This window comes from Ctenopharyngodon idella, chromosome 3 (genome assembly GCF_019924925.1).
Source record: "Ctenopharyngodon idella isolate HZGC_01 chromosome 3, HZGC01, whole genome shotgun sequence".
In the NCBI taxonomy this organism is placed as follows: Eukaryota; Metazoa; Chordata; class Actinopteri; order Cypriniformes; family Xenocyprididae; genus Ctenopharyngodon; species Ctenopharyngodon idella.
In genome coordinates this window covers 4,386,856-4,404,266 of record NC_067222.1, presented here as the reverse complement: position 1 = coordinate 4,404,266, position 17,411 = coordinate 4,386,856, and the positions used below count along the sequence as shown (strand labels likewise).

Below are 17,411 nucleotides of genomic sequence, written 5' to 3'. Positions count from 1 at the left end.
TTGAGGGTGTCTATATTCCGCCACGAATCTGCCATGGCGCGAGCACAACTGGCTTTTAAAGGGAATGGGAGATGAGACTCTGATTGGTTTATTGCACATTATGCCAAAAACACACCCATGACTCATTAAGAGACTAGGTACAACCCTTTTGGACCATGCGCCTGGTGCGCCAACCATTTTTTTCCGATGTTTAAATAGCAAAAGTGGATTCAGACATGCCCTAAGTGCACCTGCGCCGTGCGCTTCAGACCATGAGCTTAGATTGTTAAAATATGGCCCTAAATGTGTGACCGCATGCTCAAGATTATTCATTTGCCTAAGCCACGCCCAATATCCATATAAGGTCTTTCCTCACAACCTTTACAACCTTATTACTTTTTATATTCAGCTCTGCTCTCCTCTAAAATATATTGTTGGCTAGAAATTGGACCTCATTCACAAATAATAGCTTGAATTTTTTTCATATTTGGACACACAATAAAAATTCTCACAAAAAATCCCTGCCTAATTCACATTGTGTGTTTGCACATTAATTTGTATAACCTCGTTCTTCGTGGCATAACAATGCATATTGTTATACCATGAAATCTCACAGCTCGAACTATAACTTGGCTTTTCTTACTCTTTCACATGATGAAATATATTTAAGATGAAATATCTATGTATATAATTTCATTTTAAAGTGACAGTTCACCCAAAAATGAAAACTATCCCATGATTTACTGTATATGACTATATTCTTTCAGACGAACACAATCAGAGATATATTTAAAAATATCCTGGCTCTTCCAAACTTTAGATCGTGTTCATCTGAAAGAAGATAGTCATATACACCTAGGATGGCTTGAGGGTGAGTAAATCATGGGGCAATTTTCATTTTTGGGTGAACTAACCCTTTAATACAGTTATACGGACATCCAGAGTATGTGGGTTTTACGTATGTGTGGTTTCAGTTGTTCCTAGATATAACCACGCACTTAATGAATGAGACCAATTGTTCTTTTGTGCAAGCATTTTTTAAAACTTCAGTAATCCCATGCAATCTACTGGAAGGGTCATGGAAAGGTTGTAGAAGTTCACCTCTGTGGGAACCCTGTGTTTGCTCCTCACCTTGAAATGCACCAGAACAAACTCTTCCTCTGGCTTAGTTACCGCAGTGAAATGAGGTAAAGCTCAGATCTCAGTGTTCTGTAGAGTATCAGCAGATTAAAACAGCAAACGCAGAAACCCACGTGTCTCGTTCTGCTTTCAGTTGAAGGATGCGAGTATGTCTAGAAAGTTTTAGAGATTGTCACTGTAGCTTTGTGCTTCTTAAAACTCTTCCAAACTTTTCATGTCAAAGAAAAAATGAAAGTATCTTAGTGCTGAAATTATGGTTTTATCTGACAGCTGGTGACTCTAAATTTATTTCAGGAAAAAAAGTATGTTAAGTATGCAAAATGTGTGTGTGTGTATTAAAGAGTTAGTTCACCCAAAAATGAAATTTCTGTCATTAATTAGTCACCCTCATGTGGTTCCAAACCCGTAAGAATTTCGTTCATCTTCAGAACACAAATTTAGATATTTTTGATGAAATCCAAGAGGTTTTTTATCAGCAATGAAATTACCACATTACCGATTTCAAAACACTGCTTTAAAGCTTTACGAATCTTTTGTTTCGAATTAGTGATTCAGATTGTGTATCAAACTGCCAAGCTGCTGAAATCACTTTGGCGCTCCGAACAACTGATTCGAAACAAATGATTCATAAAGCTTCGAAGCAGTGTTTTGAAATTGGCCATCACTAGATATTGCTGAAAAGTCGTTATTTTGTTGTTGTTTTTTTTTTTGCCGCATAAAAAGTATTCTTGTCGCTTTATAATATTAAGGTAGAACCACTGTACTCACATGAACTGTTTTAAATATGTTTTGAGTACCTTTCTGGATCTTGAAAAGTTCTGTGACATTGCTGGCAATGGAGGCCTCACTGAGCCATCGGATTTCATCAAAAATATCTTAATTTGTGTTCTTAAGATGAACGTAGGTCTTATGGGTGTAGAACAACATGAAGGTGAGTAATTAATGACATTATTTTCATTTTTGGGTGAACTAACCTTTAATACTTGGTGGAAATAGGGCCTTATGTTTGGGTTCAGGTTAGTAGAATAAGTTGACATGTAGTTGCAAAGTTACTCATAGTCAGTAGAAAGTCTTTTGAAAAGCATCAAAATAAAGTGTTAGCAGATATTAAGCAGACAGTCTACTAATACTCTAATGACAGTTAGTTGACATGTACAAAATTACTATAGTTCATAGAATGTCTAAAATAGACCATCGAAATAAAGTGTTACCACAATATAACTTCTGTTTACATTTGATTTTCTGTGGGGTTTTTAGCATTTGATTTAGATTAGAGGCAGGTAATTTTAAAATGTTAATAAAAATGTACTGTACACATTTCAATACTTTAAAGTTTCCGGCCCCTGTTTGAGAACCACTATAAACTCAGAGGTTTTACTGTGAACTATTGCAGTTGCCTCTAATTGTTTTCTGTTGCTTTCTGGTCATGATGGATCTGTGTTTAGTGCTCAATGTGTTTCCAGTACTGCAGCGGATCAGATCAGTGTGTTTTCCTACAGAAAAGCTCTCGGGATGACAGATAGTTGCGTTGCTCCTGAGGGATTTCACATGTAAACACTGAACATGGAGCCGTTCACAACTTCCCCTCCATTTATTCGGCTCCTGTGATTTCACTGTGCCAGACTGCTAATGAGTTACACTAGGGAGGAGATTGTGTGTGTGTGTGTGTGTGTGTGTGTGTGTGTGTGTGTGTGTGTGTGTGTGTGTGTGTGCAGGTGTTTGGTCTTCAATCTGCTCAGTGTGAAGGTGTATCCCAGGAGGCTGATACATATCAGCACTAATACAGTACAGCGATATATAGACAACTTCTAAAATGTAAACATTGTACGTACGTACAGCCTTCAAAACCTACATGTGTTTACATTTTATTACCAGACCATATATTATATAGATAGTGTATAACTTAAAAATGTAAAAGTTATAACAATGCACATGTACTGTACACATGTTTTATGTACAGTAAAATCAGTAATATTGTGAAATATTAGCTACTATTTGAAATAGCTATGTGAACATGAAATCAAAATTGAAGTTTTTTGGCTTTTAGTGTGAATATGTTAGTGTGCTCCAAAACAATGACAAATTTTATCTAGCATTTAGAAGATATACTTACAGTCTGTCACTTCCGCCAATATGGATCAATGATTTTGATGACATCACGTTGCGCTTCAGCTTCTCATCAGATTTGATCTGTCCAATCAAATGCTCTCTAGAATCTGAAGCGTCCCTCCCCCTACATTATAAATAGCTAAAATCTGTCACTTGTTCACACATTTACTATTTTCTACATGTTGAATGACACATAGTGCACTATATAGGGGGACGATTAAGAGTGTAAATATGCTTTCCACTGAGGCCAATGAAGTCTGGTTTCACTTAGTGTCACGTGAACCGCCGCAGCGCGCACACAGTCTGCTCCGGTCCAGAGACACGAGAGCACAGAGCGGATCATACGCGCGAGTCGGCCCAGACCACAAAACGTGTTGGACCCATTTGAATTCTGCACAGAATGCTATATTTTAAAGCGATATGGAGGATATTAGAAGGAGAAACGGTTAGATTAAGAGAGCTCAACGGCTCTGGCCAGCTGTGATTAACGAAACGCTATTTTAGTGAAAATTACATCAGCACTTTGAATAATGCTGCGCGTTTCAAGGCACTTCAGTGGGCGTTTAATGTGCTGCGCGCTTTCCTCTCAGTACCAAAATAAACATACAAACCAAAAATGACAGCGGTGAGGAAACAGCAGGAAAGCATCTGATCATTGGAACGTGGATATGTTTGCATCAGCATCATGTCGACAGATGAGGTAATTAAAATTACACTGTTATGATAGTTTATTGTAAATTTGAGACTGCTATGCGAGACTATAGTTTGAATGAATCCCTTTTTCTTTGCATTACACTTTGACATTACAGTACAGAATGGCTCATTATCTTGAACTTTGTAAGCATTAGTTTCTTGTGTCATTGAACGGAAGGTTCTCGGGAGCGCGTGTAACCGTCGCATCATTTTGATTTTCCCGGCAAAAACGACCCATAGAAAATCAGTTTACGTGCTTTCACAGTCAGTCTAGGAAGTCGGGAGATTTAGTTTTCTTTTTTAGTTTCGTTACAATCTGTTCACACATTGGCAATAAAAATCGATTAATGAATACATAAACACTTTCATACTGCAACTTTAAGTTATGGAGTTTTGTTGTGTGTTAGAGATGAACCGCAAAGTTCAGCCTCTATATTTGGCAAAGTAAACCTGACTTGACAAGATCCCGAGCACATCTGATGAAGATACTCACTGGATTTGACCGTGTATAACAACAACTGAACGATATTCAGTATGTTTAAGTCACTTATAAAGTAATCTATAGATTCATGAGCTTTTAAACTCCACAGACAAGTTTTTACTGCTCTTCACAGAGATTGTTGTGATATCATTGATTTTATTTTTTCTCACCTCTAAATGCACATTAAAAAGTTGGGATTGGTCATTTTACATGTCAGTCAGACTGTCTTTTCATCTAAGTGAGTGGTTCTTGACCAGAATAATCCGCTGATAGTCAAAAGTCATCTGAACACACAGCGTTTGGAGAGACGTGGAGTGTTACAGCCTCCAGCAGTCAGTGGCTTTTCTACAGTCTGTCGCTCTCATCTGTGAATGTAAAGAGCAGTACAAACACTCTCCACCTCACAATTAAACACATTACCTGCTCATTGGTCATGTAATTGTTCCTCCGTCTTGATGTTTTAGAGGTTTGCTGGAGGACAGTGGAAGAAGGCAACAACACCAACAGCTGTAACTGACTGAATACTAGAGTGAAATCTCAAAAAAAAAAAAAAAATAAATAAATCTCTAAAATAAGAGCTGACATTATAGTTAAATACAAACATGCTGTTTTTTTTATTTTTATTTTTTATTAAAAGGAATTAAATAATTAAAAGATTTAAAGGGTTAGTTCACCCAAAAATGAAAATTCTGTCATTTATTACTCACCCTCGTGTCGTTCCACATCTGTAAGACCTTCGTTCATCTTCGGAAAACAAATTAAGATATTTTTGATGAAGTCTGAGAGGTTTCTGTCTCTCCATAGAGATCCAACACAACTACCACTCCAAGGTCCAGAAAGGTAGAAAAAAGACATCATGTACTCCATGTGACTCCAGTAGCTTAAACTTATACGGAGCCGCCTGCTCTCTAATCGCTCTTGTGGTACTTTGATGTCATACACAGATGGGTCTGTGCAGCGCCACTTCAAAGCCTAATGATTCAATTGACCATTCATAAAGAGAACCGTTTACTTCACTCCTGAATAAATCAGCCGTTCGAACTAATCAAATGAATAAATGAATGACTCAATGAATTGATCATTAAGATGTTTACCACCACCTACTGGCAGTTTTAGTTTCTTATTTAGAGTATCACTTCATTAAAAAAACAATTTAATATTCCATATTAATAATAATAAAAAAAACATTAAAGGTATAGTTCACCCAAAAATTAAAATTCAGTCATCATTTACTCAACCTTATGGCCCAAAAGAGTATGTGTAATAAATTCTATATTGAATCAAATTAAATATTTCTTTCTCAAGGTAATTTTTGTAATGTTTATTTGATGCTTTACACAATAATGACTTTAAATGATCTTTTGGGAGTAATTTCTCAGCCAAAATTGATGTGCGATTAATTAGATTAATGAATCGCTACATCAGGTAATGTAATCGCTTGACAGCCCTAATGAAAATATGTAATCAACATATTTTCATTAAGGCTTATGAAAATATGTAATCAATATTATAATATACATAATTTTTGTCATTCATTTATGGAATCAGATTTATAGCTATTTCAGGATATTCTTATTTATAACTTCATATTTAGCTTTCAGCATTTATTGTTTTGCCCTCATAAAAAAAAAATCAAATGTAATATTTCATCTATATATTGTATGTATATTGTAAACCCTGCTGAAGCACTGTGTGAATCATGTGTAATGTAGTAGTGTGTGTGTGTGATGATCAGAGCTGCTGTCAGATGAGCGTGTGTGTGTGTGTGTGTGTGTGTGTGAAAGAGACGGTATTCTCCTCCCACTCTCTCTTCTCTCTCTCTCTCGCTCTATCACTCTCGCTGGTGTTCCTCATCTGTAGCCGGTGGATCGCTGGAGCCGTATGTGTGTTGTGTTGTTGAGGAGCGCGTGCTGATCGCTCTGGATCCTGTGCGTCTGTGAGTATTCACTTCTGCAGGCAGTGTGTAGAGACACACTGCTTGAGCCTGTCAGAGAGTTTCTGTGCAGTAGTGTTCTTAATGTGCTTCTATTCTATTCTATTCTATTCTGCTTTGTTTATATTCCATTACTGGTCACTGTTTGTGATGCTTTTTTGTATTGATGGTAATGTTGAGGAAGGCGTTTACTGTGTGTGTGTGTGTGTGTGTGGTCATTAGTTGGACTCTTCAGATTTCAGTAGTGTGTCTCTTTCAGAACAACATATGTTAATTCATACTGCTGTTTGTTTGTTTGCCCTGGTTGTTTCAGAGACGTAACTGAAGATTCATTACAGGCTTTTCTTTCTGACTCACAGAATGAGTTTATGATTCACAGTTTGGTTTGATGCTCATGTCTTTGATCAGTGGTGCTTGTTGCATCGAGACACACTAATAGTATTGCTCATGAAGGTGTTAGTGATTTGTAAAACAAACTTAAGCAGGAAATGTCAGTGAGTAACTCGCCCTTGTTGAGGATAGATGTGTTTTCACTTTACTAAAGCGTCTGAAGTCATGCTCAGTGCTCAGTTAAGAGGCGTTTAACCCTTTAAATGCAAGTAATGAATATTAATCAAGCTGCCTTAATCAGTGAGATGGAGCTGATCTGGGATCTGTGTGTTTCATTTTGGATATCTTGCCTGGAGCTCATTATATTAAAATTTATTTTTATTTATTTTTATTTTTGTTATGAAATTGATTGCATGAGTTTTCCAAAACGTTTTACTGTTTTTGGTTTCTTCTTGTGGCTAAATTGGAACTTTTGGTTTAACAAAATTTTTATTAAATGTGATTTTGTGTCTTTATAATTCATTCATTTATTTAAGGTTGAAACTCCTGAAGCTTTTTTAAAAATCAGTGACTTATTGTAGTTCACAATACAATTTAAATGCAAAAAAATAATATATATTATATTTAGCGTTAAGAAAATTAAGGCCATTTTAACCTTAAGAATTTATTTCTAAAGACACCCCACCCCCACAATTCATTTGTAATGCATATTATTTTATTTTATTTTGGTGAAATGTGACCTGTACATATTTTAATGAGATTCACCTTTAATTTTGTTTTATGTTATTTTATTTTATTTTATTTTAATTTAATTTAATTTAATTTAATTTAATTTATTTTATTTTATTTTATTTTATTTTATTTTATTTTATTTTATTATTTTTAACATTAAGAAAATTAAATGTCTTGTAAGGCATATTTTATTTTATTTTATTTTATTTTATTTTATTTTATTTTTATTTTGGTGAAATGTGACCTGTACATATTTTAATGAGATTCACCTTTAATTCTTTTTTATATATAGTGTTACATTTGTTTGTAATGCATATTTTATTTTATTTTATTTTATTTTATTTTATTTTATTTTATTTTATTTTTATTTTGGTGAAATGTGACCTGTACGTATTTTAATGAGATTCACCTTTAATTATTATATATATATATATATATATATATATATAGTGTTACATTTTTTTTTTTGTAATGCATATTTTATTTTATTTTATTATTTATATTTATTATTTTAAGGCTATTTTAGAACCATTACAAATTTATTTTTGTATTTTTAAAGACACCCCCACCCTCAAAAAAAAATTTGTTTTATTTTATTTTGTGTTATTTTATGTTATTTTTATTTTGTTTGATTTTATTTTGATTGATTTTATTTATTTATTTTTTATTTAGCATACAATCTTTCTTGTAATGCAAAATTTGTTTGTAATGCATAATATTTTATTTTGTGTTATTTTATGTTTATTATTTTATTTATTTTTATTTTATTTTTATTTTTTTGGTGTGGTGAAATGTGACCTGTACATATTTCATATTTATATTTCATATTTCACTTCAAAAAATAAATAAATAAATAGTGTTTTCACATTTCCTTGTATTAAACATCTATTTTAAACGCTTAGTACAGTGTTTCTGATGTTTCCAGTATGGTGGAGTTGTAGTTCCCCCAGCAGTTGTCAGTGATTTCTCTGTGAACACAACCACAGATGTCGCTTTGTCATGTTGTAACATTTGGGCTTTGACTAAACCGCCGCTGTACTCTTCACATACGCTCCTGTGAGGTGTTGTTGATGATGCAACAACCCTTCAGAATTTGGAGAGTAAAGCAGGATGCAAAAGAAAGGTACACGATACTAGTCACAGGAGCTTAAACCCCCTGAGCCGCTGTACGCCGCTAAATCTACTCCACTTTCATTTGTCTGAGAGGAGCGCGCGGGAGAGAGAGAGAGCGTTTGGAGTGATGCGGAGGGAATGGCGTGGGTGTAGCGGGGAAGATAACTGTCATCGCAGCGCACGCCGCTCGCCTCTACACAGTTTTGTGACAGTAAGTGTCAGTTTTTAGGGAGGAAAGTGTACAGGCTGTTCCCGTCTCAGACGTGTGTGGTCCCATCACTGTCTTATGAGATCTGGAAGGCTGCTCAGCTCTAAATCAAACGCTTGTGTCCAAGGAAACAATGTGAGGCTCACTGTGAGGACGAAGGTCACGGCAATCCAAACATGGCTGCATCCCAAATCACATACTTCTACTACACAGTGAAAGTATGTACTTCAGTTGTGATGAAATACTTTTGACAACATGTTCAAGCACATGCACTAGAAACCAGGCTGTTTTGACTCTGTTTACTTCTTAAAACATGTTCCTCGTCTTAATGTGAACAAATCACCAGTCCATGTTCTTCTAAATTAAGTTTTGTCTTCATAATTTTACATCAAAAAGCTGACATTATTATCAGTGCTGGGGGTAATGCCTTATAAGTAACTTGAGTTACGTAATCAGATTACTTTTTCAAGAAACTAGTAAAGTAACGCGTTACTTTTTCACTTTATAACAAAAATATCTAAGTTACTTTTTCACATTTATTGACTGACAGCTCTCCTGTTGAGAGAAATAAAGTGCAGAGGCGTTGTGTGCGCTGTGTGAACATGATGGTTATTGTAGTTCTAGACTAAATGTGGACATGCGTTTACTCATATCACTTGCACGAAAGCATTCAGTATTCCTCAAAATAAATAAAAACAGTGAAATGCAATCTCAGAATTTTATGCAAACCTGTAATAATTAACTATATTAAATTACGCAAATATACTTTATGTATTTAATCTCACTTTATTAACCGATGTTTTTGCTGCTGACCTTTAGATTTAGAAATAAGAGTGTTGAACTTCCTTCTCAGCATCCTATTCTTCTTTAATCCAGAATGGCAGCACAGCTGAAAGGTTTGTTTGAGCGGCGCCCTCTACTGTACAGGCGTAAATATGCATTTCCTTCAGCCTGAGGCTTATTCATTTCACTTTTGGTGTGAAAGGGCCTTAAAATTTGCCAAAAAAGCAAAGTCTCAGATTTCAAATGACGTCCATCTTATTATGAGATTCAAAAAATAAATACTGTTTTGGCGCTGTTTAATGTGACGTGACAGATCGCTTTAGCGCCTCAGTTAAAGAGAAATGGAGCGCATGTGAAGATCCTCTCCTCCGCTTTAATACCAGTTACAGCGTGAAATAAACATGACTAAACATCTGAAAGTATGTTAAAATATACAGTACAACTTACCGAAATCCGTATCATGTCTCGTGTATTAGCTCAATCAGTGTTTCTACCTCGGAAAGACGTCAATAAAACAGCTTGTAAACAATGTCACATAACGTCACATTTACCTCAGAAAAACATATTCAGTGACCATAAACTCATTAGTCAGCTAGAAAAGTGAACTCTAGAAAGCAGCATTCTGATAAATATAGCTATGCACCGTTACATATTCATTATAATGTTCTTCAATATTTAATGCATGTTTGAATAAATCAGTTATGCCAGCCATGATTTAAATGTTTATATTAAACATTTAAACTTTAACACTTTATTTATTATAAAAAAACATAATAGAGTGTAATTTAAGTGTTTGTATATAAATAAGTTAATTTTAACCTTCAATATTATAGTAAAGTAGTACCAACTGACTCCCATGTGTAGTTTACAGCATTAGATGAGAGATTTTTTTTTTTGCCATGTACTGTAACTGATATACTACATCCAAAATAATCGATATCGAATCGAATCGAATTGAAATCGAATCGAATCGCAAGCATGTTAATAGAAATCGAATTGAATCGTGGAAATTGTGTCAATACCCAGCCCTAATTCTAAGTGTAAAATGGTTTGTTATTTAGAAAAAACCCACTGTTGCAGCTTTGACCACATTTTTCACCATTTTTGTACAACTGAATCAATTGAAAAAGATCTGTTGCAAACTTCTTCTTACGTACAAGGTGTTCTGAGGAAAATTAGTCCAAACTGCACTGCATGATAGTTAAAGTCCCACTGTAGTCAATAATTTTATCCCTTAAAACTTATCTTTGATCAACAAAATGACATATTTAAATGTTTTTTCCTGTGAAAAAAAATCGTAATGCTTTAAAATAGTTTGTATGTAACTCTACACCCTTGCCTCATTTAATATACACAGATCTATGAATATGATAATTAGCCCCGCCTCCACTCACTCGCACGAGCTCAGACGAGATCCACTTGGTCAACTTACTGAGGTAAACGCTGCACAATGGTATCGCTCTTTACAACATCGGACAGATAACAGTAATTAATATGATTAGCGTTTTGCCTGACTGTTATCAAACAGCCAATAATGTGTTGCTAATGTTACACAAACCATGTTCCCATTCACGAGTCAGAGAGCTGCCTTCTAATGATCAGTATCCTTACAAACGCTTTGAACAACTATAAGGCATATAGTTCATCATAACATCGTAATATGCATCATACACCTGCCATATTGCTAAATCTGCACGATTTTTCATATCAACAGAAAAATATACCAGGATAACCTTCTTTAGAGACTCCCTTGCGCGGTCAGTTAATGACATGCTAAAGCCCACCGGCATATTGACGTGATTGGTTACAAGGTAGCTTGTGACGTTAGAAACACCAGCGATTTCAAACTGCGGGTTTGAGACTGTCTTTGGTTTACTGCAGGTTTAGAGAGAAAATACTCAGCAATGATGCTGACTGATGAATTTGCACATGGTTTGTCTTAAAGCACATTAAAAACACCACATAGACATTTAAACAACGTTAAAACCTTGATTTTCACCACAGGGGGACTTTAAAGGATTAGTTCATTTTCAAATGAAAATTACCCCAAGCTTTACTTACCTTCAAGCCTTCTAGGTGTATATGACTTGATGAACGCAATCAGAGATATTTTAATAAATATCCTGACGCATCCAAGCTTTATAAAGGCAGTGAACAGTATGAGCTGAAGAAAGTGCATCCATCCATCTATACACAATACACAAACACAAGCACTTTTGACATGCTGATTTGGGCTGTGCTAATTCTCCCCCTGCATACAACATAAGATGATCTGTGAATTTGGATTCATCCTGTGTGTTCCCTATGTGTTCCCTATGTGTGTTGAGCGTAATTCATGTTAATGATCCCACAAGAGTAGCATTAGTGTTTGTGAAGTGTACATCCGAATAACATTAAGGAAGTCATTTTGCAATTTATTTATCACATGAACTTGGCTGAAATATCCTCAAAGTTAATTTTGAAACCTTTAAGCTGAAAGCGCTCCTTGTGCGTGAATTTCAACTATCAAAAACACTCTTATCTTAGCGTTAGCTCTACTGACAATCATGCTAACACACTCATTTAACGACTCCGACGGACTGTTAATCACATGTAGGTGCCAAATGGCATGTGCCCAAGGAGAGCTCATAAAGATAAAGATCACATTTGTGTGTCTGCATACAGTGCTGGCGGGGAAGTGTGCAGGAAACACGCCGGACGTCTGGCGACCGGAATCAATTTGTGTGAAGGCTGCTGGCGCAGGCATTGCTTTCGCGATATGATCTCGGACGTCCATATTTTAGAGGTCACACCAGAGAAAGAAGACAAGGGCAGTAAAAACCCCTGACCGCTCTTTTCTACATGTGTGCTGGAAAAACAATCCTCCTGCAAAGGACTGGAGGATATGATAGAGGCATGTTTGTGTGTTTTTAATTAAAGGGATAGTTCACCCAAAAATGAAAATTATCCCATGATTTACTCCCCCTCAAGACATCCTAGGTGTGTATGACTATCTTCTTTCAGACGAACACAATCAGAGATTATTTGTATGATGGATGGATGCATTGTTTTGGGCTTCAAAATCTCACCCCCCGTTCACTACCATTATAATGCTTTGGAGTGGCAGGATATTTTTAAATATATTTCTCTGATTGTGCTCTATCTATCTATCTATCTATCTATCTATCGTTCTATCGTTCTATCTATCGTTCTATCTATCTATCTATCTATCTATCTATCTATCTATCGTTCTATCTATCGTTCTATCTATCTATCGTTCTATCTATCGTTCTATCTATATCTATCGTTCTATTTATCTATCGTTCTATCATTCGATCTATCTATCGTTCTATCTATCTATCTATTGTTCTATCGTTCTATCTATCTATCGTTCTATCGTTCTATCTATATCGTTCTATCATTCTATCGTTCTATCGTTCTATCGTTCTATCTATTCTATCTATCGTTCTATCTATCATTCTTTTGTTTTATATATCTATTCTGTCGTTTTAGCTATCTATCATTCTGTCATTTTATCTATCGTTCTGTCATTCTATCATTCGTTTGTTCGTTCATACTATTTATCGTCCTATCTATTGTTCGTTCGTTCTGTATCATTCAATGTATCGTTCTATTTTTCTATCTAGTGCTCTATCTATCATTCTGTCGTTCTGTCTATCTAGCGCTCTATTGTTCATTCATTCGTTCTAATGTTCTATGTATCATTCTAAATATCCATCATTTGTTCATTCATTCTATATATCATTCTAACTATCAATTGTTCATTCTAAATATCTATCTTTTTATGTATCATTCTATCAGTCCTTCATTCTATCTATCTATATTGTTGATTCGTTCGTTCGTTCGCTCACTCATAACACTCTAACTTTCAATTGTTCATTCTATCTCCTTCTATCTCTCCATCTATCGTTCTGTGTATTGTTCTATGTATCTTTCATTCGTTCGTATCATTCTAACTATGAATTGTTCATTCTATCTATCTATCTATCTATCTATCTGTCTGTCTATCTGTCTGTCTATTGTTCTATCATTCTATCGTTTGTTTGTTCGCTCGTTCGTTCGCTTGTTCATTCGTTTGCTCACTTGTATCACTAACTTTCAATTGTTCATTCTATCTCTCCTTCTATCTCCATCTATCGTTCTATGTATTGTTCTATGTAACTATCTTTCATTCGTTCGTATCATTCTAACTATGATTTGTTCATTCTATCTATCTATCTATCTATCTATCTATCTGTCTGTCTGTCTGTCTGTCTATCGTTCTATCATTCTATCTATCGTTTGTTCGCTCGTTCGTTCGTTCGTTTGCTCGTTTGCTCACTCGTATCACTCTAACTTTCAATTGTTCATTCTATCTCCTATCATTTTGTGTATCGTTCTATGTATCTGTCTTTCGTTCGTTTGTTCGTATCATTCTAACTGAATTATTCATTCTATCTATCTGTCTGTCTGTCATTCTATCTATCGTTCTATCTATCATTTGTTCGTTCGCTCACTCGTTCGTTCGTTCGTTTGTTTGTTTGTTCATTCATTCGCTCGTTCGTTCATTCATTCGTTCCCTCGTTCGCTCAATCTCATCACTCTAACTTTCAGTTGTTCATTCTATCTCTCATTCTATCGTTCTGTGTATCGTTCTATCTATCTTTCATTCGTATTATTCTAACTATGAATTGTACTATCTATCTATCTATCTATCTCGTTCTATGTATCATTCGTTCTTTCATCAGTTGTACGTATTGTTCACAGTGTTGGCGGTGTTTGTAGACTGGCAGTAGACAGTCAGAGACATGCAGAAACACACGCTCATGTTTGCGGTGGCAGATTGTCCGGCCATATGTGTGAGTAACAGACAAAACGGAGAGGTGTTGACAGTCAGATCTGGTCGTGATCAGACGTGTTGGTGGGAATTTGAGTGATTTATTTATAAATACTAAAGGCTGGCCAGATCATTCCTCCCGTCAGCTCCTCCATCTGTACAGCCTGCGTTTCATTTCTCTTTTATTATCGCATCTCGTCCTGTGTTCTTGAGTGGGTTTGAGCCTTTACATTAACACTTCTGTACATCAGAGCAGAACACATCTGGCATGATGATCAATTTGTTTTATTGTTTTCTCTTAAAAGTGCATTTATAATGTTAGTCAAAGTGTTATTATTACCTTTTTGCATCCTCTCTGACACAAGCAGGTGTTTTTACTACTGTATTCAAAGGATTCATAAGTTTTCTGAAGCTGTGTGTGAATACATAATTACGTTTTTAGATGCTGGCATTTCGTCAATATTGTACTTTTCAGTGTATATCCAGACATACTGATTTATCATGGGGTTTAAGATAATGAATGCATGTTTTTTTGAGCATAAATGGTATCAATAAAGCAAAAAAACTCATTTCATTCCAAACCTTTATAACTTTCTTTATATTTTAAGGACTTGTACTAGTCAGTGAATATGAAGCTTTCATGCTTCAAAAAGAACGCAAACCCACCATAAAATGGTCATAAATCTTTTGTTATGATACTTTCATGATGCTTTTGCATCCTATTTGAAGCTTGAAAGCTCCAGTTATCATCATAATCGCAATGTAAAGTCATACAGGTTTGAAATGACATGAGGGTGAGTAAATGATGACAGAAGTCTCTCTCCTACACTTTTTCTGATAACACGCTCTCATTGCTGTGTTTTCATGCCGCAGTAATGAAGACCCACTGTTAACGGCCTCGTCTGACTGTGTGCTGGTTCTCAGTCACTCTATGAGCGTCTGTATATGAGTGTTTCTCTCCTGCTGGGCGTCTGAGGGGTTTTTCTGAGAGCTTTCTGCCCCCCGTCGACCTCTATTCATTGACAGTGTAATGTTGTCAAACGCTCAGAGTCGATGGGGACGTGAACACACGGTCGGCGATTCATTACCGGCATGTTCTCATTTCATTCAGCGCTGTCACTCTATTCCTCCTGTGAAACCGGATTACATATTAACCTCGTTTACACCTGTTTCCAGTATGAATCCAGTTTGGAGGCTGAAAATTACTTGTGTTCGGCAGCTGCTCTTGTTCATAAGAGGTTTTATTGTCTTGTTTGTCATTAGTGGAAAGTATTTTCAGCTTCACTAAGTTTCATTCCATCATTCCTGTTCTGCAGTAGCTTTTATACTCTGTTACTTTAAATTGCACCTATATACATGTATATATGTATATATATATATATACAAAATTAGCGCGTTAACGCATGCGATTAATTTTTTCAGTTTAACTCGTTAAAAATATTTAACGCAGCATCCGTTTTTTCCATAATTTGGCTAGCGTTACATTATATGATCATGCTCTTATTCACTCAAATGCTTTTAAACCATTCAAGCGCCACAATACAAATGAGAACGTGCTGTCTGTGAATGTCGTGTCATGTGACACACACGACTCGTGTGATAGAAAGACGCGCGCCAGTATCGAGTTGTCTTTCACACTTGAACAAACAATAACACAGAGAATTATGCCAAAATGTCCATTTTGTCAAGTATCCCTCATAATAGCAGTTTTAAATGAGTTAAATAACATCTTAAAAGACCTTGTTAATGTCACATTTTGTAATATTTGCGTTGTTTTATTTTTTGTAATATCAATTATTTTCTCATCCAGCTTTTTTTTGAGGAGACACTGCCTCTCTTGCCTCCTCAGTGGGAACGCCCCTGATATATAAGTACATATGTAAGTATACATATACTGTAAAAAAATTATATATATATATTTTTTTTCCCATAGTTGTAAATAAAACAAAGATTATTGGAGTATATTTTACAAAATAATACAATTTCGGTCTTTATACTTTTAATTAATAATTAATTGTGAAATTTACTAGTGATTTCTAAGTGAAAATAGTTTTCAATGTCAGTAAATGTATAGTGAATTAACAATAATGTTAATTTATTTATATACACAAAGAAACATAAATTTTCAAAAGTTTTACGTACTAGAACAAAAAAATCTACTCAAAACCAAAACAGAAAATAACTTGATTTACAATTCAGCTTAAAAGATAAGATAAAAGAAACAATTAGTGATTTAAAATACTTAAAAATAATATTAAAAATAATAAGAAATATTTATCTAGTATATAAAGACATATATGATGAAGACATGAACATGCACTGCATTGCAGGAATGATCCATCAATCATGTGTTGTGTATCATCTGTGTGTGTGTGTTATGACTGACAGATGGAGGGCGTTAGATTGCACCGAACACATCTGTTGCATTCAGCTAATTCATCTCATTAGCGAGACATTCGGAGGGGGACTGAGAAACGCGTGCGTGTGTGTGTGAGCCGTGGGTGGCAGATTGCATCGCCCGCTTCCTTCCTGCGCGGGTCACGGGGTCGCCTCGCATCGATTGCGCCGCAACATCCAAATATGAATTTGACAAGGATACGCACTCACAATAACATGCGTGCACACATACATGTCACACACACACTAATGAACACCCACCCACACACACTCGCACATATATGAACAGCACCCGTGTTCATTTTTTGTTTGTTAATGAGTTCAAATATAGAAGCTCATCAGGTAGTCTCCTGCTGAATAATGAATGAGTTAGCTGTCCGAACACACAGATGGTCGTGTGACAAGACTGCAACTTCTACCTACATACATGTACATATTTATAAATGTTACGATTGTTGTCCTCATGCCTATCACCCCGTCGCCATGACAACGTCTAAAGGGAGGAGCTAAAATGACATCCTAAAAGAATGTTGAGGGTTCAAGTGAAGCTTCTGATAATGTTGTAGATCGTGAACTTCATCTCATCTGCAGTTTTTTAAAACAAGCAAAAATCACATTTGCAGCAATGCACTTATAATGCGGCAGTGTTCTGGAGCATTTCAAAGCAAAAATGTGGTACATGTATACATTAATAATT

General features: G+C 35.5%; 1 protein-coding gene across 9 annotated transcripts in view; it reads left to right on the top strand.

The window, feature by feature from the left end:
* Positions 1 to 17,411, top strand: part of rbfox3b (RNA binding fox-1 homolog 3b) — a 327,667-nt gene that overhangs the window by 90,842 nt on the left and 219,414 nt on the right. For 5 of the 9 annotated variants that reach the window (XM_051887979.1, XM_051887978.1, XM_051887974.1 and 2 more), the window contains exon 1: positions 6,248 to 6,338. The exons of 2 other annotated variants lie outside the window; for them this stretch is intronic. The gene's annotated coding sequence lies outside the window, so the exon portion shown is untranslated. Of the gene's footprint in view, positions 1 to 6,247; positions 6,339 to 17,411 lie in introns of those variants that run through there. 2 more of the 9 variants (XM_051887980.1, XM_051887971.1) reach the window with 2 other exon arrangements.